At 37.8% G+C, this 27,620-nt stretch overlaps 1 protein-coding gene across 2 annotated transcripts in view; it reads right to left on the bottom strand.

The window, feature by feature from the left end:
- Positions 1–25,513, bottom strand: part of LOC143554072 (glutamine--tRNA ligase-like) — a 33,066-nt gene extending 7,553 nt beyond the window's left edge. Inside the window, exon 1 of one of the 2 annotated variants that reach the window (XM_077043928.1) lies at positions 25,461–25,513. The gene's annotated coding sequence lies outside the window, so the exon portion shown is untranslated. The remainder of the gene's footprint in view (positions 1–25,460) is intronic. The other variant, XM_077043927.1, reaches the window with a different exon arrangement.
- Positions 25,514–27,620: the final 2,107 nt, after the last annotated feature.

The following is a 27,620-nucleotide window of genomic DNA, read 5'->3' as shown; positions in this document are numbered from 1 at the left end:
CGAGATCGAGCTCTCTGTGAGTAAAACGAGCCGAGGTCGAGCTCTCTGTAATTCAATCAATTATTTATATAGTTTTAACACAAAATATATAGTTATTCAATCACTACTGTTATATACATAAACTAACAAATGTATGAAAAATATAACTAAATAATATATATCATGTTCTATATTAAATTAAAAATACATGCATACATATACATATATATATATATAACTAAATCAACAAATAATAACTCGAGCTCTGTGTAATTTAAACGAGCGGATAATAGATGACGTCATCAACGCCTCAAAAAAATATCATAATAACATTTCAATTGAGTAATTAACTGATTGAATTGAAGGGCTATAATATTAAACTTAAATAAGTTTATACATTTAACAGTGATACTACTACTAACAAATTATTAGCAAGATTAAGCTATAAATTACCGGAATCTAACGCTGAGTCCGCTGATGCGTTGAGAGAATAATTCGGGTTTTGTGAATGGGGGTTTTTATTTGGGTTTGGGATTCTGTGGGCTTACGTACATCGTTTTGTCCATGGGCCAACCCATATATTTTCGTTTAAGGTAGAGACTAAAAAAAACCCGAATCCGGAACCGATTTTTAATACCAGAACCTAGAGATGTTCAACGAAACCGGTTCCTGGAACCGAACCGGTGGACCCGAACCGGACCCGAACCGGTTCCTACCCGTTTTTTGTAGGAACCGGACCCTATCTGATTCAACCCGATAATCCGTGACCGGTTCTTGCATTTCTGAGTGGGGGCGGGTAGGAACCGGAACCGAACCGGAACCGGTTCTGGAACCGAACCATCCGGAACCGGTTCCTAACCGTTTCTAGCCGTTGGATCGAATATAGCCGTTGGAAATCGTTTTTTGGCCGTTTTTTGACCGTTGGGGTCAAAAATAGCCGTTTTTTGGCTCCCCCAAGCACCCCACTACTAGTATAAATAGGTATTTGGTGTCATGGGTTCATCACAACACTCAAAACGCAAACCCGAACGCAAAAAAATACAAAAAAACGCTATTACAACGTTTTGAGTTCTCTAATCTCTTGTTTTCTCTTCTTCTATATTCATATTTGTTGTTATGGCTGCCTCACAATCATCGGTTGGTCAAGGTTCCAACGCCGAACCAAGTTTCGTTCGTATTGTACCTCATAATCGTAATCAAGAGATTTGGTGCAATTGGGATTTGGTTGAATTGAGTGACCATTCATTGAAGGCTCGGTGCAAGTTTTGTGGGATTTATTTAAACCCACTTTCGAATTCAAATTTGAAGAAACACATCGAAAAACCGTATTGCAAGGCGTTGAAAAAGAACGTCGATTCGCAACAAACGCAAATGGATAGTGAAGGCGGAATATTTACATACCAAATTGATCGAGTTCAAGATCGTATGGCGAAGTTTGTGATTCAAGAAGCTTTGTCGTTTAGCCACTTCGACAACCCTCGCTTAACCGCCATGTTTCGAGATACGCTTCAACCACAATACACTCACGTAAGTCGTCATACTCTTAAACGTTATTGTTTAAAATTGTGGAAGAAGGCCAAAGAGGTACTAATTGCATATTTTGAAAATATAAATACGGGAATAAACTTAACTAGTGATGTTTGGTCGGCTCCACATGGTCTACCCGAATCTTATCTTTGTGTCACCGCTCATTGGGTAGACCCGTCATCGTGGGAAATGATGAAACGCACCATTGCTTTCGAACTCTTTGAGTATCCACATACGGGAGATAATTTGTTTGAAATTTTAGATTATGTTATAAAAACTTATAAACTAGAAAATAAAATATTTTCAATGGCATTTGATAACGCGTCGAATAATACATCGGCGGTTGATAAATTAAAATTAAAATATACGCCGATTTGCAATGGTGTATTTTTTCACTCAAGGTGTGTTGCACATATCATTAATTTAATCGTGCAAGACGGACTTGCTTCGGATGAGGTTACATCGGTTATAAACGATTTTAGACTAATGATACATGAAGTTTTTAAGAAAAGTAAAAAAAAGACAAATGGAATATAGAAAATTTTGTAAAGATACGGGAAGAAAAGCTTTGGGAGCTAATTGGGATGTACCTCATCGATAGAATTCCACTTGCATAATGTTTCAAAGTGCTTTGAAACAAAGAGAAACTTTACAAATGTTTCATTCTAGTCTTGCCGAGAATGATTTGGCAATCCCCTTTTCAAATGAGAAATGGGAAATTATCAATGACTTGTCGACTTTTCTTGAAGTTTTTAAAACATCAACTACGAAACTATCGGGAACGTATTATCCGACAAGTCCCTTGGTTCTTTCGGAGTTATTTTTAATCATTAACAATCTTAAAGAATTTGAAAATAAAAGTCCAATGTTTTCAAACATCATATTACCAATGAAGTTTAAATTAAAAAAATACTTTCTTGAATTGCCACCGGTTTTTACTTGCGCCGCCGCTTTAAACCCAATGTTAAATGTTACGGGGGTTGAATGTGTGATAGACGAAATTTTTTCAGCCTTGGATATGCATGAAGTTGACCCAGACTTTTCAATAGAGGCAAAAAATGATTTTAACTTGAATTTTAAATTTATGTATGACTTTTATTGTTGGTGCATAAATGTCAGTAGTTCATAGTCTAGTGTCTGTAATCGAGTCTGTAATGTTATTTATGTTTTTGTTTAAGCGAAGTTGTTAACAAGTTCGCCTAGGCGAACTTGTTGAACAAGCGAAGTTATGGACAACTTCGCCTGAACATATCAGGCGAAGTTGTCGTGTATATAAAGTCCTAGGTTACGGGCTGTTTAGAGATAGATAATCGTTAAGTCGTTAAGTTAGTCGTTTGAGTTAATCGAGAGTCTGTATCAGTGATTCATATCACGTGAGTTCGGTTATAAATATATAACGTGTTTCGGTTTATTCGTGTGTGTTTGTTTGGTTTGCTTTCTACGCTCGTAACGATCTACGCAGGGATTCCGCACCTGAGTAGACCGGGATATCTCGTGTAATCCGTCCAGGGAACCTACAATTGGTATCAGAGCATTTGCTCGATTGTGAGGTTCGGGATATTCACGCGGGTGTAGAAATCGTCCCGTTTCGACGATTCGCGGGACGTGTTTTCTGTGTTATTGATCATTCTTACCTCCTACCATCGTGTTCAAGCCTTTACACCGTCAAAAACCTCGTTAAAATCCGATTTACAGATCTGCAGAAACTTCGTGTTCATCAGGCGAAGTTGCCGTCACTGTTCGTAGGGTTTCGGCGAAGATATAAGGTTAAGCGAAGTTATCCACAACTTCGCCTACCTTCTCAAGTTCGCCTAGTTCAAGCGAAGTTCTCTACAACTTCGCCTACCTCTTAAGTTCGCTTACCTCAAGCGAAGTTAAGAATCCGCGAAGTTAGTCTGCAGTGTTATCAGCGAAGTTCTTCAGCGAAGTTCTCTACAACTTCGCCTACTTCAAGTGAAGTTATCAGTAACTTCGCCTACAGTACTTTAATATAAAAAAAAAAATTCTTATTTTACAGGTTTCTTACTTTTCGGGAAAGATGTCGTCGATCAACATCTCTGAGTTAGTGAAGATGGAAGTTGAAGCAGGGTCAGCTACCAAGGCCCCAAGATTGCTGAAGGGAACCGATTTCGTTGCATGGAAGGATCGGTTCATACAATACGTCAAATACCAGGATGCGAAGATGTGGGTATGCATCCAGGATGGTTATATTCCACCAGTTATGGAGTATGAAGGTCGTGATCAAATTAAAAAGTATAGTAAAATGGAAGAAGAAGAGAAAAAGATGTATGAGGCCGAGAGCAAGGCTCATGCTGCTATTACTATGGCTCTTCCTCAAGAGATCCTTCATACGTTCAGAAAGTATACATCAGCAAGGGAGCTTTAGGAAGCTCTTGAGAACAGATTTGAAGGGAATGTAGGAATCCGTGCTTCAAAGATAAAATTGCTCAAAACCCAGTTCTCAGTCTTCAAGTATTTGAAGAATGAATCCTTAGATGATATTATCACTCGATATTACCATCTGATGACTGAATTGAGCAACTATTCCATTTCCTACCGAGAAGAAGAAATAGTTGAGAAGCTTCTGGATGCTCTCCCACCAAAATGGGAGATGTACACTGTGCTGATGAGGGAAGACAAGGACTTTCCCACATATGATCTTGAAACGGCAGTCAACAAGCTCAGAACCTTTGAGCTTAACATGGTCAGAAAAGAGACACCTATGGATCAGGTCCAAGATCCAGGTATGTATGGAGCTAAAGTCAACACTAGCTCAGGATCGAAGACTGAATCTGCTGCCTACTACACAAAGGGAGAGTCGGGCCCCAACTCATCACATGAGGGGCATGTGTCAGTTAACACAAATGGGGATGCTTGCTATGTAGCAGCTGGATCGAGTGGTTCTCAACCCCAGGTAAGCAAGAGTAGTTGCTCTCCAAGTTCTCCCAGCAACAACTACTCCAAGATGCCTATGAGTGTCAAGTCTGCTGAAGAGCAGTTTGGTCTCTATGCTTCTTTCATTGCTTCCTATGAGAACTACATTCAAGGGAAGATTGTTGATCCAGCTATGTTGGATGAAGAATACGATCAGATTGATGCTGACGATATGGAAGAAATGGATTTACAATGGCAAATGGCCATGATCGTGAGAAGAGTAAAGAGGTTTATGAGAAAGACGGGAAGGAAGTTTGTCGGTGGAAAGCCGGGGTTTGACAAGACAAAGGTGAGATGCTACAATTGTCAACAAAACGGTCACTTTGCAAAAGAATGCAGGAATGAGCGTGTGGAACGAAGTCAGGGTAGGTCTCCACAGCAAAGTGAGGGTAGAAAAGATTATAGTGCCATGATGTCCAGAGAAGATGGTGAATACAACTGGAACCTGCTTTCTAAAGAAACTTTTGAGCAGGCAAATTTGGCAAAGGTAGAAACTGAAGAAAGTGAGAAGGTTACCGGAGAGGAAAAAGCTCTAATGGCAGACGTTAATGACCAGCTCTCCGAGGTATGTTCTAAACCAACTTGTTCAAAATGTGAGAACTTGTCTGAGCAACTAGCAACCATAACCGATCAGTACGTTAGGTTGGATGCTGAATTTAAAACCTTAAAAGAAGATCATCACTTTATTAAATCAAGAGAAAATAATTATAAAATTAAAATAAAAGCTTGTGAAAAAGATGTTAAAAGTCTAAAAACAAAACTTGCTGAAAAAATTGAAGTGATTGATTTAAGTTATGAAGTTTTGGAAGAAAAGACCAAACTAATTGCTGAGAGAGAAAAACAGATTGCTGACCACCAGGTGAAAGTGGTGGAACTGAATCGAAAACTGGAGCAGTTCAGAAATTCTTCTGCTATTCTTGATCACCTTGTTAGTGATCAAGGTTCCTTTGCTAAGAGAGGAGGAATCGGTTATCATGAAGTTCCACCACCGTACAATCACAATTACACTTTTAACCCTAGTGTTCAGAAATCTGTTGATTTTGAGGTTGCTCAGACAGTGCCAATTAAAGTAACTGTTAAAGAACCAAATGTTAGTAGAGGCGAGACAAGTTCGCCTGTTTCAAGTGTTGAAATTTCTGATCAGAGTCCTGTCTCGTCAGATTCGGATAAGTCATCCGAGTCTGGTAAGGTAAAAGAGGAGGTTGTGTTACCCAAGAGTGGAGAAAAAGATAAAATGAATAAAAAGAGTACTCCACTAAACCCGTACGTCCCACCATATGTGAGACGAACGGCCGGTAATATAGCCTCGACATCTAAAACACCGGTTGATAAAAAAGTTGAGCATAGGTGTTGTTTTAGATGTAATCAATTAGGACATCTTGTTGCAAATTGCCCTCTGAAGCAGCGATTCAGAGGTGTAAGGCCTACTAAAGCTAAGAATAGACCTTATAGTAATTAGCATGCTCCTAAAAATGAAAACCATTTAAAATTCAAAAATGTGATTAATTCAGGTTTTCATAGAAACAAATCTCAGTTTTACACTGCTAATAACCAAACCACAAGCTATAATTCTTTCAATTCACAGAGGTTTGGTAGGCCTCACAATCAATCTTCAATGAGATATCCTAATGGAACTTACAGGAATTATCGAGATACTAACTTTGGAAAGCCAAAGTTTGGGATGTATAGATCCAAGACCAATTGGTCTTGGATCCCTAAATTCTAATCTTTTGCTTTATTGTGCAGGAACAGTTGAACAGGGCTGCCAACAATCTTTGGGTTGTAGATAGCGGCTGTTCCCGGCACATGACGGGTAACAAATACTTGTTACACGATTTGAAACCTGTTCAAGGAGGGAGAGTTAGCTTTGCCGGTGAAAGTGGTGGCAAGATTACTGGAATGGGAACGGTGTCAAACGGAAAGATGACTTTGGAGAAGGTTAACTTTGTAGAAGAATTGAAGCACAATCTGCTGAGTGTGTCGCAGATCTGTGATAAGGAGTACACTGTTCACTTTACGAAAAATGAGGCGATTGTGTTGAAACCTGGTTTTCAGATACCAGAGGAGTGGATTGTGATGAAGGCTCCACGTGAAAGAAATACATATATAATGGATATGAGATCAACTGAAATGGCCACGGCAGAATCATGCCTTATGACAAAAGCGAGTGAATCAGAGTCCGAATTGTGGCATAGGAGAATGGGCCACATTCATCTTCGGAAGATGAACCACATTGTCAGGAATGGACTTGTGCTGGGCGTTCCCTTGAAGAATTTCAATTTTGAAGATAAATGTATAGCGTGCAAGAAGGGAAAGCAGCACAAGAAATCCCATCTCACCAAGAAAGTCAATTCAATTGCCAGTACTCTGGAGTTGCTTCACATGGATCTCTTCGGTCCCGTGAATGCAAAAAGTCTAGGAGGAACTTCTTATTGCTTGGTGATCACTGATGACTACTCACGATATTCGTGGGTGTATTTCCTGAAATCAAAAGACGAAACGGCTCAGATGGTGAAGAATTTGATTACCAAAGTTGAGAACGTTATGGATAAAAGGGTTAAGTTCATCAGGAGTGACAATGGAACGGAGTTCAAGAATTTTGAGATGGAGATCTTCTGCCTTCAGAGAGGGATTGAACACCAATACAGCGCTCCGTATACACCGCAACAGAATGGAGTGGCTGAAAGGAAGAATAGAACATTAATTGAAGGAGCCAGAACAATGCTGGCTGATTCGAAGCTTCCTGTGGTGTTTTGGGCTGAAGCTGTTGCTACAGCCTGTTATGTTCTGAATAGAGTCTTAACTGTTAAAAGACTTGGTAAAACTTGTTATGAGCTTATGCATGGGAGAAAGCCCAACTTGAGTGGTCTTGAACCATTCGGGTCCCCTTGTTCGATTTTGAAGACAAATTCTAAATTTGGTGAAGTAGCCGATGACGGAATCTTAGTCGGTTATGTTGTTGGGACTCCCAACAGACGTGTCTTCAATACATCGACCAGCAAGGTTGAGGTGGTGTGTAACACCGATATCACAAGTTACCAACCGCCAAAACCAAGCAACGGACCTGCTGAGTTTTTCGACTATGTTAAACTTTTTAAGTCTTTTAACATACCGTATTTGGATATTGCTGAAGAAGAAGAGAGAGTTGCTACGAAGATGATCCTTGATGAGGAAGAGAACCTATTGCAAAGACAGCTGATCGATAAATGTCAACCATCCTCATCAAATGTTGTCGATACCCCTGCTACCTCGACTGAAGAAGAATTTTTCAATCCATTTCACTCTCAGCATGAAACAACCATTGACGAGCTCTCTTCTAACTTGGAAGACAACTTACATGTCGGTTCTGTTCCGACCACGAGAATTCATAAAGATCACCCTTTGGAGAATGTGATTGGTGATGTGTCCTCCGGTGTACGAACAAGACGTAGCTTGAATGAGCACACCTGTGTTTGCACAAGCATCAAGGAGACAGGGATAATCAACGAATGCTTGTACACCTGCTTTATTAGCCAGATTGAGCCGAAGAATTATCAAATGGCTTTAAAGGACAGCTCGTGGGTCGAAGCCATGCAAGAAGAGTTGGCTCAGTTCAAGAAAATGGAAGTATGGGATTTGGTTGAAAAACCGAAGAATGTGCATGTGATAGGCACAAAATGGGTGTTTAAGTGCAAGAGAGATGAGAAAGGGATTATCATAAGAAACAAGGCGAGGCTAGTTGTGAAAGGATTTAATCAATAAGAGGGTATTGATTATAATGAAGTGTTCGCTCCTGTCGCAAGGTTGGAAGCCATTAGATTGTTTTTGGCGTTCGCTGCTTATAAGAAGATGAAGGTATTTCAGTTGGATGTGAAGAGTGCGTTTCTGAATGGGAAAGTTGATGAGGTAGTGTATGTTGAGCAACCTCCGGGTTTTCCTGACCCAGACTTTCCTGATCACGTGTACAAGTTAAGCAAGGCATTGTATGGACTACATCAGGCACCTCGTGCCTGGTATTCAACTTTATCAGATTACTTGCTTGAAAATGGGTTTGAAAGAGGGAAGATTGATAGCACGTTGTTCGTTAAGAGAGAAGGAAGCGACTTCCTGCTTGTGCAAGTCTACGTGGATGACATTATCTTTGCTGCATCTAAAGTCTCCATGTGTCAGGAGTTTGAGGACGTCATGTAGAAAAGGTTTGAAATGAGTGCTATGGGTGAACTAACTTTCTTTTTAGGATTGCAGGTTGATCAGAAGAAGGATGGGATGTTCATTCATCAGACCAAGTATGTCCATGATGTGCTCAAACGCTTCAAGATGGAGGACAGCACTCCATTCGACACTCCTATCTGCGTCAATCACAAATTGGGTGCTGAGTCCGACGGTGATGCAGATGTGGACCCAACTCAGTATCGGGCTATTATAGGTTCTTTAATGTACTTAACTGCTTCTAGGCCTGATATAATGTTTGCTGTTTGTCTTTGTGCTCGTTTTCAGGCAAACCCAAAAGAATCTCATCTGAAGGGTGTGAAGAGGATACTGAGGTATCTCAAGGGCAAACCGAAGCTGGGGTTGTGGTACCCGAGAGGAGGAGACTTGGAGCTAGTCGCTTACACAGATTCTGATTATGGTGGGTGCAATCAGAGTCGGAAGTCAACAACTGGAGGATGTCAGTTTTTTGGTGGCAGATTGGTGTCGTGGCAATGCAAGAAGCAGACTTCAGTCGCAATTTCAACCTGTGAAGCAGAATACATGGCAGCATCCAACTGCTGCTCCCAGGTTCTTTGGATTCAACAACAGTTGCGCGACTATGGTCTGAATTTCTTACTTACACCTATTTGCATTGATAACACAGCTGCTATCTCAGTAACTAACAATCCCGTGAAGCATAGTAAAACTAAACATATTGACATACGTCATCATTTTATACGGGATTGTGCTGAGAAGAAACTGATTGTGCATGAAAAGGTGGATACGCTTGATAATTTCGCTGATTTATATACTAAAGCGTTTGACAAAACGAGATTTCAAAACCTTATTGAGTTGAATGGGATGATCAATCCCGAGTAACCATGCTTTTCAAGTTATATTAAAAAAAAAAAAAACTATCGCTTAAAAGTATGTCGGTTGCCTTAGTTTGAAGGACTTGTCTTCGGATATGTTTTGGTCCTCATTTTCTACTTGTAGAATTTGAGGATAGCCATTAACCAGATGACTGAAAGTGACCGGGATGGTTTATGATGAGTTTTCATTCTTTCGCTTAAAATTAGTCGATCATACTTTGTTAGAAGGACACATACTTGTATGTAGTCGGTCCAGCTGATCCATTGGATCTTCGGGATAGCCGTTTACCTGAAGACTTTGTTTTGGTCGGGGCGATTAATGTTAAATTTTTTTAAAAGGGAAATGAAATTATTTTTCAAGTCTACTACTTCGTAAGAAGTTCGTTAGCTATGTTTAACAGAAAATTGATCCAACCTTGGAAAATGATAGATATACTGATTCTGTGTGCTTAACTAGTGAAGTTATTAGGCTTAAAAGGCTTTAGGACAGTCATTGTATGTCATGGTAACTTTTTATGGTGCGTAAAAGTAGATGTGATACAAACTAAAACTACTTGATTTTACGTGGAAACTCCTTACGAGTTTTGCATGTCTTCATATATATCTTTCCGAATGATAAGCAGAAAAGCGATTACCCAGTCATACACGAGCCCGTAAGTGTTATGATTCCCGTGAAGATAGCGTTTCAAGAAACTGCAGTGATCCAGATTCGGGACTTGCAGTTGGTTACTACTCTGAAGTCTATGTAAATGTTTATCATAAAAAAAAAAAAAAAAAAAAAAAAAAAAAAAAACTTATGAGTTATTGAAACATTTTAGAGTTCAACATATCAAGACTTCTTAATCATGGAGTAAGAAAGAGAACGGGAAGCAGATGAAGAGTAATTACAAACTTAATCAGACACTAAGGGTCGAAGTCAATTCGGGGTGACTTGGGGAAAGCCAAATACGCTTTGAGAATAGGTAGGAGGCATCATAATCTCTGAGTTGTTGCCCACTTAAATTTTGAGGCTTAATTGAACCTAACTCGTATCACAGAAACGATGAAAACCATCTTAAGTATATTACCTGCTTACACCCTGTTTCTTTATGTCATAATACAGCTAAACACGAATCTATGTGACAGTCACGTAATTAGTATGATTCCTGTTCGGATCTTTTCTAAAACGTGGTAGTCCCTATCGAGACTGAAATTTGATCCCTTGTTCTTTAATTTTTTAAAAGTTTTTTCGTACTTAGGTAGTTTATGATTTTATAACTGGTTACTTGGACTTGATCGTGTTATTTAATTCTTAAAGGGAAGTTTTAAAAGTTAATTGCCAAATGTTCAAATTATAAGGGTTGATTTTGTAAATATAGGCGATGTTGTTAAACAGGCGAACTTGTGAATAACTTCGCCTAGGCGAAGTTAACCGTAACTTCGCCTGTATAACTTCGCCCCTATATAAGGATTTTCAAAGGTCATCTGTTCATAACTTTCAATATCAGCGAACTTATCTCGATTATCACAACGAACTTATTTCATTATTATCTGATTTTCTTTCTTCGATTTCAAACCGATTTAAAGGTTGGTTGGGTCATTACATCGTGTTATCTGTTCTTTGACGTTAATCTAAGGTTGTTTCGATAACCGGTTGATAATCTCGGCCGATCGATCCTTAAACCCGATTTCAAACATTGTTTTCACGTGGTCATGTACAAACTGGTCGTCTAGTTATCCTTAAAAACTTGTGTTTCAGAGTCCTTAATCTCCACAATCGTTAAATTCGCCAACGGCACGTCGTTCGAAATCCTTTCTGTCGCCGATTCAGATTCAGGCGAACTTAAGGTTTAGGCGAAGTTATCCGTAACTTCGCCTGAGTCTAAACTTCGCCTGAGGCGATGTTGTGGTGAGGCGAAGTTATCATTAACTTCGCCTGGACCTTTTAATTTTTAATTATTAGACGAACTTAAAGATGAAGCGAAGTTGTTCCCAACTTCGCCCCAACTTTAACTTCGCCTATACAGAAGTTATCACAACTTCGCTCATGGTAATAGGCGAACTTGTGTTAAACCTTAACGTATATCTAACTTAGTTCGTTTGTTGCAGATATGGCTGCAGTAGCAGGTGCCGGAGGTGCTGGAGGCGATGACGGAGATAATCAGAGACAATTCTTTCCGGGTCACAACATGTTCATCACCTTAGACCCGGAAACGAGCGGAGTTGAAGACTACCGTGAGATCATCACATTCCTCATTCGCTCGAGGATATTCCACGCTATCACGACGACTCTGCCGATATCCTTACCCAATATCGAGGATTTCTGGCAGACTGTGGAGTACGATTGCCGCGTTGAGCCCCCGGTTATGCGAGCAACCGTCAACAACCAAGAAGTTCAGTTCTCGTCTGAACAAATACGGGTGGCGTTACGTTTCGGTGAGGAGACTAGGGATGACCCTACGGAGTTTGTGGCTCCGTTCCGTGATGGAGCATTTCTAAGAATGGGCTATTCTGGTCCATTGGGCGATACCCAGAGACGGAAGGGGTTCCTGCTCGATCAGTGGCGCTTCCTCATGCACGTCATGATTGTGTGTATGTCTGGGAGGAAGGCGGGTACTGACGGTATGGGTGCGACCATGCAGTCCGCAATGACTGCTCTAACCTATAACAAACGTTATAGCTTCAGTCAGATGGTCTTTTACGAGATCGATAGACAGAGGAGGGCGATGGCTCGTGAGCGGTTCATAATGTATCCAAGATTCATCCAGATGATCTTGAACCATGTGGCTCCAAATTTGCCACAACGACGCCCAATAAGATACGTGGAAAGTGTGAGCAAACGTATCTTTGCTCAATGCCGTACTTCGAGTGCGAGGAGCAAGCCTGAACATCGTACAAGGCATACTCCACTCTTTGGGTTCTTAATAAACCCAGGGTATGTGCCAGCTCGGGGGGATGAGTTCAGAGACCCTCAACCACAACAGGCAGGAGCAACTCGAGATGTACCTACTGTGCCTGTGGTGTCGGCTGAGGAGGATGTAGACCTTGATGCTGCATTTGGCGGCCAAGGATTCTTCGACATGGATCGTTTTGATCCACAAGAAGAAGTGCAGGTTTCTGCTGCACAGGTTCGGGAAGTGAGTGTTACTAGAGCAGCTACGACGGTGGCTGACTCAGATCTTGACAATGTTATGGATGAGGCGAGGAGGATGTTGGTGACTAGAGAGAGGACGTTAGGAAAGAGAAAGAGAACGGTGGATGATAGTGAATCAGAAGAAGAGGAAGAAGATATCCACAAGTTGATTAGACGTTCAAGACGGGAGAGGACAGGTGCAGGTATGGGAGCTGGAGAGACTTCAAGGGTTGTACGTTTTGCTCCATCCGCACTGTCAGGTATGTCGATTGTTCCTACTTCTGTACAGGTTACAAGCGCCGCGGATGTTCCCGTGATGGCTACATCAGCTGTCGGCATCCCATCCATCACACTACAGACGACGACTCCGGAGATTGTGTCGTTACCACCTCCAACGCTTACTCCTTCAGAGGTGGTGGCACGATTTGTAGAGTCTACCGTCGTTGCAACTGCAGGGTTGTCGGTCACGATACCACCTGCGGTTACGTCCACAACTGCTTCTGATGTCCCGGTTACTTTCGAGATCCCTCCTCAGTATACTCAAGACACATCTAACATGAGGTTTGATTTCGATGCAACCCTCTCAGACTCGGAGAGAATAGCTGCACTTGAGCGGGTCGTGGCTGAACAATCAAGGGTGAATCTTATCCAGACCCAGGCTATTCAACGCCTTGTAGCAGAGAATCAACTACAGTCGTCCCTCCTGGTTGAACATGGGCGAATTATAGATGCTATGAAGGAGTTCTTGGCATCTCAGGGGGAGACAGGCTGTAGAGGCGACGAGTTAAGGACGAAGAAGCGTTTTGATAGAGACGATGATCCAATGCACCGAAAGGTGTAGGTGGTGAGTTGCCAAGAACTACTCAAGCTCTTGGGACTTCCACAGCTCAGGGGGAGTCTGCGGGTGCAGTTGGTGGTGATGAGGTGGTGATGGTTGATGATGATGATGATGTGATAGATGCGTTGAAAGAATTGGATGATGATATGCTAGAGGATGATGTGATGTTTGATGATGATGTGCTGCCTATTGAGGAGATTGAGAAGATTGGAGCACAGATTGTGATTGAAGATGAGATTGAAGAAGGTGAAATAATTGAAGAAAATGTTGAACACGAGATCCCAGATGTTGAGAAAGCCGATATGGGTACTGAGATGGAAAATGATGAGACTGAGTAGGAGGAGCAGCCTAGGTGGAAGGAAGGCTGTGCTCATTGGTTTATTAAAACTAAGAAGCCTACTGTTCCAACCATGTTCAAGAAGAGTTATAATATCAAAGGCTATGCTGAGTCGAAGAAAGGAATTATTTGTTGGCTATATGATGAAAAGATAAAGTTGTTTGTGGTGAAACGTTTTGATGGGATTCAGTATTTTAAAAGAACGTTGAGATCTCTCAATACATTGCCGGAATGTGAGGTGAAGGATTTGGCTAGATTGGGGCTGATCAATAGAAGCGACGACAACATGGCAAGGGTTATTGGGAAGATCGTGTGGAAAGAAAGCATAAAAGAGAAGAAGTTTGAGTTATTAAAGCCACAGAAGGGAAAGCTAGTGGAAGATAAAGAAAGGGGAATGAGAGCAGATGGCAAGCCATGGATGGTAATGAAGTACAAACCGATTCGATGCATTAAGGAGGTTCCAATGAAGATTATGCCTCAAGATGTGTTGAAGAATCTTAAATGGTGTTATGTTGATTGCCAGACTACTGAAGCCGTGATGGAAGACGAAGACGAACAAGAAGTGCTGAGGGTGTATGATCCGATGCATCTTGTTAACTTATCGAAAACTGATCTGCAAGTGTTGAATGAAAAGAATATATTCTATATTCCTGCTTGGAAAGACGAAGCGAGGAAGTATCAGCGAGTAGTCACGGTATGTGTTAGAGAAGGAGTGCATGCGTGAAGATTATAAGACAAGAGCTTAAAGATCAAGATATGAAGCTACTGCCAAGGGGGAGTCTGTTGGTGCATAAATGTCAGTAGTTCATAGTCTAGTGTCTGTAATCGAGTCTGTAATGTTATTTATGTTTTTGTTTAAGCGAAGTTGTTAACAAGTTCGCCTAGGCGAACTTGTTGAACAAGCGAAGTTATGGACAACTTCGCCTGAACATATCAGGCGAAGTTGTCGTGTATATAAAGTCCTAGGTTACGGGCTGTTTAGAGATAGATAATCGTTAAGTCGTTTGAGTTAATCGAGAGTCTGTATCAGTGATTCATATCACGTAAGTTCGGTTATAAATATATAACGTGTTTCGGTTTATTCGTGTGTGTTTGTTTGGTTTGCTTTCTACGCTCGTAACGATCTACGCAGGGATTCCGCACCTGAGTAGACCGGGATATCTCGTGTGATCCGTCCAGGGAACCTACATTTATTTAAATAAATATGGGTCAAACATACACATGCCTATGCCAGGGGGGTCTTCATCAAGTTCAAGTGCTACTAGAGTACGAGATCCCATGATTAGCCTTATGAACACCGTTCGCAACGTAACGGCTAAAAAACAAAGGGGTAACACCCCTTCAAGCGAACTAGGAAGGTATAGTGCAAATGATTTGTCACACCCTCAAAATCCACTAACGGAGTTTTACCGTCAGAGGGTGTGAACTAACAGGATCGGAATCATCAGTTATAATCAAACCATAAAAACGTTTAAATGAAAATAAGTGCGGAAGCGTAAAACCATAAAAACAATGTTACGTCACGCAGGACGATTTAAAACCAATGATAACAGTTAAAAGTAAGTTTGCATGGTTAAAAGTTTTTCAAGCAATGCATGTTCCTAAACCGCGCGTCCGCCTCGGCTACCTGAGAATAACATACTAAAAGTGTCAACACAAGGTTGGTGAGTTCACAAGTTATATAAAAACAAAGTGATTAGCGTTTGCGTTCAGCGTGTTGCGTTACAGCGTTTTGCGTTACAGCGTTTTGCGTTACCAGATAGTGTTATGTCAATTATATATCTATAGGTAGCTAGCCTATAAAACAAGTATTACTAAGTGTTCGACACCGAAGCTGACTCGTTTATTAAGTGCCTTGTCACCAGGTCATCCAGACCATGGTACGTGTTAGCCAAAATTACACCCGCTCGACCTCCAGTCGAGTTTTGCGTTGGGTGGGGTTTGTCAAACCCAGTAGTACTACTCAACAGTGACTCGCTATTCCAAATATTAACCTGTTCGATGTGTAGGACTTCAATTGTTTCGTTTGCCACTTAGCATTTACAAGTGATATATAATTTACTAACAAAATCTTAAATGCGTTTATCGGAGTATGTTATCTCCCCCAAGTGAAAAGCGTTTAAAACAGTTTAAAAGAGGGGAAAGTGAAACTCACTGTTTGCGAAGAATTTCCCAAATTAAATCACCAAGATGCGCGTCACCGAAAAACTCTCTCTAGCGTTCTAAAACAATAAAGAGATTTTTCTAAGTGTCGGAATATTATCGAGTCTCTAGACCCGGCACATAATACCTATGCACATAACATGTTTCGTGTTTCGTTTGTGAATCGTGTGTGACTTTAACAAGTGTTTTTGTGACACATTACATGTGTAAGCAATCATATACGTGTCATGTATTCATAACGTACATTACTAGCAATTATTCCCCGTAAGGGCATTTTGGTCAAATCATGACAATTAACTAGCCATTATTCCCCATAAGGGCAATTTGGTCAAAACACGATAATAAATTAGCAAGTATCATATTTCATGCATTTTCACAAAACTCAGCAGCTAGTTTCACCGAGACAGAAATTCTACTTAAAAGATTGTACTATTCCACCGATCATAGCATCTCAATTAATTTACCAAAAATCATCACAGAAGAATATATGTCTTAGGTTTCCAGAACATATTTTATTATATTTTTATTCCACATAGTTTTCTCACAATCATCAAATCATTACAGCAAACTCATAACAGTCAAATTCATGCGCAACAGAATGTTATTTGCAATTCCCGTTAAACGAAAAATCCAATAAATGCAAGACCACTTGGGTTAGGTTCCTAACTCAATAAGTCAACTTCCAGAAGTGGAACCAACCCAATTGGTCTCGTAGTTCATGAGATATAACATTTACAACACAACCTAACAGCAGGTCTAACAGCTCAGCTTTGCACAACGTTTTCGTAAAATCATAAAAGTTAACTTCTACTTGTCCAAAAATTACAAGTTTATATTCTTTAGAAACTAGACTCAACCTAGTTTACTGTAGTACCAATAATCTCAACCAATTTTCATCTTTACACTTCGTTACAGTCACTTAAACATAAATAATACATTCTGTCCAGAAACTGTTTGCATCCAAACTCAACATAATAACAAACTATGAACTATCATGCATTCATATAACCCTCTAGACTCCATAAACACCATCCATGCACATCAATTACACATTACATACAAGATTAGGGTTTTTGTTTGAACTCAAATCAAAGACACAACAATCAACATGTTACAATATCAATTCTACTTATCAAATCATTACTCAATCAACAACCACCATATTGATTACATGTATACATGAAATCGGCAGCTTAGGGTTTACAATTAACCCAACAAACATCAAAATCAAGTAATAAGAATGTATAGGATAATCAATTATACCTTCCTAGCACCTAATTCTTCAATCAAACACTTGATTTCTTGCTTGTATGTGTGTGTAAGATCGACGGCAGCAAAGGGTTTGGGGTTAGAGGTTCCGATCGGGACTTGGGAGAATAATAATAATAGTTAGGGTTAAGTTATTAAGGATATATTTATAAACATAACAAGTTACACTCAAGTCCCTCCACTTTCAATTGTTGTTTTTCTAACTTAACTAACTTAGTTCTTGTTTCTTGTCTAGCATTACACACAATATAATCAAGTAACACATATGTTAACACATAATTATCACATAATTATTATGTTGACGTTTTTCGTTTATTCATCAACCGTTTGCGTCAACTCGTTTGCGTTTCGGTGCAAATCCCGAAAGACTACACATGTAGTAAGTGTTAAGCGTCATTTAAACCCTAGTTTAAATGTAATGAAGTGTGCGTTATAGATTCAATGATCTTAAGTTTGAATTGACGGAGTTGAGTTAACGGAGTTAACCTGAAATTGACGATTGTCACATGATTACTCTACCGGTTTATCCGAAGAGGAATATGGCACTTTTGATGTTTTGGCTTGGTGGAAGGTAAAGGAAACCGAGTTTCCGATTCTTGCCACCATGGCCCGTGATTTACTAACCGTCCAAGCTTCTACGGTAGCTTCGGAATCCGCTTTTTCTCTTAGTGGCAGGGTAATATCGGTGAGAAGAACAAGACTAAATTCGGAGTCGGTGGAGATGTGCATTTGCTTAAAGGATCACTTGGACTCAATCGATCGTATTCAACACGTAACCACTCTCGAAGATGAAACACCACTTGATGTTCGAGTGCACGACGAACAAGAAGACATTTCTACAAGTAATTCCGAGGAAGAAGTCGCCGCTCAATAATTACGACGAACAAGAAGGCTTTTCTAGAAATAATATGTCACAACTTTATATTTATAAGTTTAATGTTTTGTTAGTTTGTTTTTGAATATTTTAAAACATGTAACCTTTTATTTTTTGAACTTCTTAAAGTAAATAGAATGAATTTTATGTTAATTGTTTTGTTTATTTTTCATGCTATACAAATACGAATCGTAGTTTAGAATCCAAATCGCAAACGAAAAAAAAAACTAAATGCACTTGTATTGCAAATCCAATGAACAAGTTTACATTGTACAATGGTTACATATTTAACTGATGATGTTCCAACTGATGAAACTCTGCAACTGATATGTCACTGATTCATATTTTGCATCAGTGACAACAAACTCTGCAACTGATGAATGTTCCCACTGATGAATATTTCTCATCAGTGGCAACCTTCAGTAGTTGTCATCAGTGGCAGCTTTCCCACTGATTCAACTGATGACTGTTCCCACTGATGAGTATTCCTCATCAGTGGCAGCTTTCCCACTGATGAGTATTCCTCATCAGTGGCAGTCTTCAGTAGTTGTGATCAGTGGCAACATTCAGTAGTTGTCATCAGTGGCAACCTTCAGTAGTTATCATCAGTGGCAACCTTCAGTAGTTGTCAACTTGTCATCAGTGGCAACCTTCAGTAGTTGTCTTCAGTGGCAAACATCTTCAGTAGTTGTCTTTTCTTCATCAGTTAATTGTTTATTTTTATGTTAATTGTTTTTTTTATTTTTCATGTTATACAAATACGAATCGTAGTTTAGAATCCAAATCGCAAACGAAAAACGAAAAAAAAAAAATTTTACACTGTAACCGGTTGGAACCGGTTACGGTACAGGAACCGGGTTAGGAACCGGTAAGAACCGGTTAGATAGGTTAGGGGTCCGAGGGTGGGAGAACCGGTTCGGTTCCCTAACCGGTTCGAGCCTTGAACCGGTTTAAAAGGGGGTTTTGAATATAGGAACCGGTTAGGAACCGGTTCCGGTTCCTAGTCCCAAACCGTTTTGAACATGCCTACCAGAACCCATGCCTGACCCTACCAGTACGATACGGATATGGCATATATTTTAGTACCAAAACTAGTATCCGGAACCGGAGCCGATTTATACCAAGTAATACCCGAAAACCGGAATTGGTTTCATACCTGGAACCGGGTTTTTCAAATACCTAGTTTATACCCGAAATCCCCCTAAAAAGTGCAACCCCTTAAAAAATCAAATCTATACTCGAAAATACATGTAAAATAGCCTGAAAAAAACCCGAAAATAGGGTTTTTTCAATACCTATAAATGGGGTATTCAAATACTCTGTTTTAGAATATTCGTTTCTATACCTGACCCGAACCCAATGCATAGGGTATGGTTTTTTAGAGACAATACCCAGACCCGAACCCGACCAGGGTATTGTCAATACCCGATTTTCCAATACTCGGTCATACCCGAAATCGGATATTTAGAAAACCCGATTTGTGCACCTCTAGTTTACATGTCTGTAAATGAACAGAAGTTTCATGAACTGCTCGGAGATAAGTTCGTTCATTAATGTTCGTGAACGTTTGTCTATGTTCGCTCATTTATTTTCGTTTATGTATTAATAGAATATAATTAAATGTTATCTTAAAAGTTATCTACTCAATGGTTTGTATTTGTTCATTTTAAATATGTCAATTTATGTTTGTGTGTGTTCATTTACATATGTTCGTTTATGTTTGGTTCATTTAAAGGCCTGCTTGTTTATTTATAACCTGAGAAAGAGCCGAGCGGATTGTGAGCTATTCCAGCTTGGCTCGTAAAAAACACAAACTAAGCTGAGAGTAGATGAGGTCAAAATTTTATTGAGGCTCGTTTATTAAGCGAGCCCGAGACCGAGCGTCATATATCGATCTTAAGCTGGCTCAATAGGCTAAACGAGCTTTTTACTTGTATGTTTTTATTTAATGTATTTTTGCAATAACTATTATAAAAAAAGTAAGCTATATTATACCATATATGAAAAGGTTTGGTAGGATTTATTTTGCTGTTCAAAAGAGGATATTGATGGATCTTTTGCTTGATTATATGACACTTTATTGTAATCGTTTGAATAGTTATAAATTAATAATATGGCTATTAACTGAGGTATATAAATAAAAATTATAATTGTAAATATGTGTGTAAATATATAAACTAAATAATTAAAAAATAATAAACAAGCCAAGCTTGAAAAAATACTCATGTGCCAAACTCAAGCATTAGAGATAAAGCTTTAAACTATTTGATCTCGAGCTTTAAATAGAATGAGTTGTTCTTGACAAGCTCGTTATCGACTCGGCTTGTTTACACCTTACTTTCTACCCATCTCATTTTATCATTCTATGCATTCGACCTTCTAATTTCTCATTTTCTATTAGTTTTTATGAATTGTTTAAAATAAATAACAAAGTTGAGGTGATGTATTAAGTTATTATAACATGGTAACATTTCACTTTGTAGAGTGGTGACATATGGGCTCAGATTCGGTACAAACTCGTTTTTTTTATGTTAGTTTAATTTTAAGCAAAAACATATAAAGCCCGAATGTAAAATTGAACACTATTTATAATCAAACCAGACTCATAAAAAGAAATGAAAGAAAAGAAAAAAAAAACACAAAATAGAAAACGTGGGTTTTTTTAATTGATATCCAAGTTCAATCCCCACTTACAATACTTTGAGGGAAATGGGTGGCTCAATAAAGAAAGACTGTGATCTTTGTGGTCTCCAGTTCGATCATGAGGGTGTCCGAGTTTTTCCACCAGTGGGCCTTCGATCACATGAGTTTTATTTTATTACTTAAGGATAAACATGACGTTACAATATATAAAGAAAATAAAGAAGAAATAAATAAACATTAACACATTTACTTAATATATACATAAGAATAAGGTTATTTTGGATTGGGTTAACCTACACTAGATCCAAATAACAAAATGGGTTTAAAAGGTGTGAGGATGACTGAGAGAGTGACAAGTGGCACCAAGTAGTATTCTTTTATTAGAGTAGTAGATATCACAAAATCAAAACAATACCATATAAATCAAGTTACAATTCAAAAATAAGATAAAGAGGCGTCGAATAAAAAAAACACTTCATGATCTCGACTAGCAGGAGCTAGACGTTCGACTTTGGTTAATTATATAGTTTTGGATCAAAACAGTTATAAGACGGTATAAAGTCTAGTCCTCCACATGAGAATTAGTAATTACCACAAACATACATGTAAACAAACAAGCAACGAATAATAATGCAAAAACAAAATCACAAACTATCTCAAAACTTTAAGGTTGTAAGGTATGGAAGCCATTATGCTTTTGAGAATGATGATGTGTCAAGTGGTGCCGGCGGTGAGCACCACACCACTCAAATAAGCACCGATGGCGGTGAAGTTTTGGAGTTGAAATTGTCGCTGAAATTGTTGTTTATATTTGAGAAATTCCAAAGCAAATATTAATAATTTATTCCATATCACAGCTGTTGACCATTTCCAAAAGGAAAATATGTTTTTTTATGTCATAATATAACCGTTAAAAGGTTAATTTTTTTTAGTTTTTTTTTTTGTTTATTTAATAAGTATAATTACAAAATTTACTAAACCATATAAATAAACCTTTTCTTTCTCTCTTTTTACATATCAAAAACTTACAAATCTCTTTAAACTAAGATGGATTTTTCATCCGATGATGAGCCGAGTTCGGTCGTTCCGTTTTTTATTCACACGATAAGTCAAGCCTATCCGCCCTCTCAGGTGGGACAAAAGCAAACGAGCGGCCGGAAGCTCGTCATCAAATTTCACGGCGGATAGATTGGAATCGTTGTCAAACAAGTTAGATGTGTTCGCCAACTCAAATCGCCAACAAATATGTTTAGTTGTTTTTTTCTTTTTCTTATTTTAAGTTTTAAATTAAGTAATTTTTACTTCTTGCAAATTTTCTCAATGGATATAACTTTATTTTTATTTATGTTTTAATTATAGTTATATTGAATTATTGTAATATAAATATTATATTTTATTTGAAAAGTATGGGAAGTGGTGAAATGGTGACCATTTCCATTGAATTGTGAAAGATATTGAAGTGGAGTGTGGTATGATGTTGCGCTGACATGTCACTATAAATTAGGAAGCAAAATGATATCCACACCTAATAGTCTAAAAGAAAACAGTATTAGTTTATGGGTTACTGATGATTTCCATACCTGTTGACCCCTTGATCCAACTTCATCACTGTAAACGCCTGAATCCTGATACTGCCCTATACCATACGCGTATCCATACATGTACAACGTACCCTACGTCCCCGTACCCTTGCTTCCTATGATAGTTTCAATTGGAATCCATTCATTGCCATACATTAAAAAAGTTTAAAAAGAAATTATAGTTTGTCTTGTTTTATATTAAAAATAGAGAATATTACACAAGCGGTCCCTATAATTGACAATATTTAAAGTTTGGTCCCCAAGCTTTTAAAAATTGTAATTTGATTACGAAAGAATTGGGGACCAAACCTTGCAAAATGATTAAACCGCAAAGACGACATCAAATTTTTAATTTAAAAACCAAAGGTGTTGAAATCGACGTAAGGAGTTTAATCGAACCACATGGACTAATTGTGCATTTTCTCTTAAAAACAAATATAAAAAGTAAACAAGGAAAACATATGTTGAGAGAATGAAATAAGGTATGTAAAAAAATAGTGTAGATCTTTAACAACATTTCTAACAAACTAGATACAAAAGGACAATAATGTCCTTAGACATAACAAACTAAATGAGATGAGGTATGTAAAAAAATAGTATACATCTGTAACAACATTTCTAACAAACTAAATACAAAGGACAATAATGCTCTTATACATAACAAACTATGTAACAACATAGAATACATACCTATCTGTTGGCTGGCGTTTTACCCCACGATATACGAACGGTTTGTTTGCCTATTACCATACCCTGCATGTTTTAAATTGCATCCTCGACACACCTTCTATATGACAAAAAATTTTAAAACAATATATATATATATATATATATAATATCATTTTTTTTTGTATAATTTTAGTTATAGTCTATACTATAATGTATAATTACCTGTTTGCGACTCTGACAAAACCGCACCCTTTTCATACGGGTATTTTGATCGATAAAACCTCGCCACATGGGATTAAAGTCTGCCTCACGTCTTCTTCGTTTACTTTTGAGTAAATAACAGCTTTAGTTACATTGCATTAGTAAAGAAAGAACTTTCTATACACTACTATGTATATAGTTAAGAAGTAATGGTTACTGAACTAAAAACAGACTACTATGCAATACTTAGAAGGGTAAATGCAATAAATTAGCAAAAAAATATATCATTTAACTAAAATAATACGGACAAAAAATGTATTGACAATACAATATTATAAAATTTTATATCTACAACAAAGAACTGTTTAAATTTTATAAAGTTTAATGAAAGGTAGGGTACTAGACCTCGATTACGACTTTTATTTATTATATTACGAGTTATATTTATTATATTATTATTGTCTACTAACTTAATATCAAGGCCCAAAGTAATCTAACGTTTATTGGGCTGTGGGGTTTTGTGGAGGTGACGGTAACCGGGCTTGGCCCACTAAGGTTAAGGTTTCATGACGGTGGCCAATGAACTCCCTATATAAGGGGTATTCACCTCTCATTTAAGGCATGTTCTCGTAATGAGCCTCCACTATATTTTTGGTGCCTATGAACAGGGGAAAACTAATGCGATAACCCCCCCCCCCCCCACTTTTCCTTTGTTTCATGGCAGTTCCGGAGTGAACATGAAAACAAGATCGAGGGGTGGCTTCGTTCATCTTTGTAGAACGGGGGCGGTGTTTTGTAGCCCCATATCACCCAATTTCATGGCATTCACTGACTTTTATGTTAATTGGTAAATTTGTTTCTTTGTTGATTTTATTGTTCGAGTTAACTACATGGTTGGTTCTGTGGTTTGCAGATATTGCGCATTTGATCCTCAAATTTAATTTATTACAAACTTGATCCTAATTATTATAAACTTAATACTAAAGCGGTCCTGATATATGAGTTTTGTAACTAGAGTGGTCCTTACCACTAACCCTAGCCACGACCCTAATTGTAACTTCACAATCGTCTGTCGCCGCTGCTTGAGAGGTTACCGGAGATGAGATAGGCATCCGACTGTAATTTCATTTTGATTTAACAAACTAACTGAATGCTAATTAAGGACAACCCATGTTATGAAAATGCAACTATCAGGATCAATAATGTATGTATGTAATTACCAAATATTGAGAAGCAATCGTGTAAAACCACAAGGACCAATCATAAAATGCAATGTAATGTGTTTAATTTCAAATATTATAAAATGTTCCATTACATTCGACTCAGTAACGGTCACCCCAAGAAGAATTTCTCTTGGTGGATCTTGCCATCGTTTGGTTTCCATAGGCGTCATTGGCGATGGTGGGGGTGGTGGTGATCGAATTTTCGTCTTCAACATGACTACAAAATTCTTGGCCGAAATCCCGATGCCATCGGGATTTTCTTGGTGAAGAAAAGTTTCTTATCAGTGTTGGATTTGAGTCTGAGACAAGCGACTTTAAAGTGTTGCCCCTACATAGAAAAAGCTAACCCTCCTCCTTTTGAGTTTTCCATCTTAATGTTCTGATTCGAATCCGCAGAGTGGAGTTCGGTCATGGGTTGTTCGTCAAACCAACACCTATGTGTGAACAATAAAAAAGGGCGTTATAAACTTGCCCAAGGCCTTCCACGAGGCTGAAATCAAGGTAAAGAATAATATCCGGTTCCTTGCTTCTGACAAGATTCTCGGGTTTCATATGGGTTTGGACAACATTTGGAATCAAACGCTGAGTCGCCGGTGTTAGCGTTAAATCTGAGACGATACATTGAGAATAATAATAATTCGGGTTTTGTGAGTGGCTGAGGGTTTTTTATTGGGTAATTTGGGATTCTGTGGGCTACGGACATCGTTTTGCATATGGGCCTTAATGGAGTATCCCGTGTTGGGCTTGGGATACCGGGTTTGTTGTTAAAAAGGTTGCGTTGAAAGCGGAATCAGAAAAAATTGAGATGACGAGCTCTGTGTAAGTTAAACGAGCGGTTAACAACCTAAGATATGAGATGACGTCATCAGCGCCTTTAAAAATATCATAATAATATTTCAATTGAGTAATTAACTGATTAAATTGAAGTTTAATCGGCTATAATATTAAACCTAAATCTAAATAAGTTTTTACATTTGAACTGAATATATATTAACAGTTATACTACTAACAAATTATAAGCAAAATTAAACTATAAATTATATGAATTAGAACTTAATTAAATTATTACCGGAATCAAACGCTGAGTAAAGAGTCGCATATGTTAGCGTTAAATCTAAGACGAGAATAATTCGGGTTTTGCGAATGGCAGAGGGTTTTTAATTGGGTTTGGGATTACGGGCATAGTTTTGTTTATGGGTCAGGACATATATTATTCTCGTGTACTGGTATGTAAATGAATAGAACGTTTGGTGAACTGTTTGGAGAGAAGTTCGTTCATTTTTGTTCGTGAACGTTTGTTTATGTATTAATAGAAAATAATTAAATGTTATCTTAAAGAGTTATCTACTCAATTGTTTGTATTTGTTTATGTAAGTGTGTTCATTTATATTTCTTTGTGTCCATTTACATTTGCTCATATATGTTCGTTTAGGTTCGTTAGCTGTTCGTTTAGAACTTATGCAAACATGAACATGCCCTTGTTTGGTTTGTTTACAGGCCTACTTGTTTATGTATAACCTCAGAAAGAGCCAAGCGGATCGTGATCTATTCGATATCGACTCGTAAAAAAAACTCAAACTAAGCTGAGATTAAATGAGGTCGAATATTATTAAGCGAGTCTGAGACCAAGTGTCATATATCGATCTTGAGCTGGCTCGCTAGGCTAAATGGATTTTTTACATATATTTTTTTATTTAATATATTTTTACAATAACGATTATTATCATGTATAAATTCATGGTAAAAAAAAGTAAGCTGCATTATATTATATATAAAAAGTTTAGTAGGATTTGTTTTGTTGTTCAAAAGGGGATTGCGATTGATCTTTTGCTTGATTATCTGACACTTTATTGTAATCGTCTGAATAGTTAGAAATTAATGGTATTACTATTAACTGAAGTTTTAGATATAAATAAAATATAATTGTAAATATGTGTGTAAATATATATATATATATATATATATATATATATATATGTATATATATATAAACTAAACAATTAAGAAATAATAAACGAGCAAAGCTTGGAAAAATACTTATGAGCCAAGTTCAAGCATTAGAGATAAATCTTTAAACTAGTTGATATCGAGCTCCAACCCTATTTAAGTTAGAATGAGTTGTTCTTGAGCCTTAACGAGCTCGTTTTCAACTCGGTTTGCACACCTTACTTTCTACCCTTCTCATTATCTCATTCTAACCTTCTCATTTATCAGTTTCTATTGGTTTTTATAATCTATAAATTGGTAAAAATAAATAACAGAGTTGAGGTTGTGTGTTAACATGGTAACATTACACTTTGTAGTATGGTGACTTATGGGTCGGATTAGATACAAACTCGCTTTTCTTTTTTGTTGTCTAATTTTAAGACAACATTTAAAGCCCGAATGTAAAATCAAACACTGTTATTAATCAAACCAAGCTCATAAAAGAGAGAAAAAAAACACACACACACAACAAAACCAATCAATTTATTAAAAGTGAAGAAATTTGTTAGTTTAGCCTTATTTAAGTTATAGCCTTGTAGGGTGGTAACCGGTATCATAGTCAACATTCCTATCCTAATTTAATGTTACTTTAAACCACATGTTTATATGATGTTGGAATTAACTTGTTAAGACACATGTCTTGATATATAGTATGAACACTTGGTAAAGTAGTCATGAAACTATTAATTTTATAAAGATAATAATATAAAGTCACAATTTATAAAACGAATTTTAAAATATCACTATAGTAAATCAAGCATTTTTAAGCACATATCTATGTCTATGTACTATTTTCATCATATAACTAGAACTTCTAACCAATCATTTAAGAAGAAATATATTTTTACAAGAATCATGTAAAATAATTATTTAATATTTTATTTAATTTAATAATATAATAACTTTTTAGTGATTTGCTTTAATGTGTATGAAGTACGGTATCATACACACCGTTTAGACCATATGTAGTGGGACGCATTCCATCCCCATAGGCTATAGTGCCTCATAGCACCAGGAACACCGCCCTTCAGGACGTTATGGGCACCATGGAGAGGGGGGCGCTCCCACACAGCGCCGGGAGGGGGGGTGGCTTTGATTGGTGGGTTTTTTATATGTTATTTTTTAATAAATAATAATAATAATAAGGTAATAATTTTAGGGTTCCATCCACTACACTTGTTGTAATCGAAGCCCCTATGCTGACGTGGCACCACATATCACACAATGTCCAAAAAAAAACTTT

This window comes from Bidens hawaiensis, unplaced genomic scaffold, assembly GCF_021521415.1.
Source record: "Bidens hawaiensis isolate Kalapana, Puna unplaced genomic scaffold, B.hawaiensis_p1.1 tig00017490_1, whole genome shotgun sequence".
NCBI lineage: Eukaryota > Viridiplantae > Streptophyta > Magnoliopsida > Asterales > Asteraceae > Bidens > Bidens hawaiensis.
Note: the sequence above shows the minus strand (reverse complement) of the source record. Positions and strands in the feature narration are given on the sequence as shown.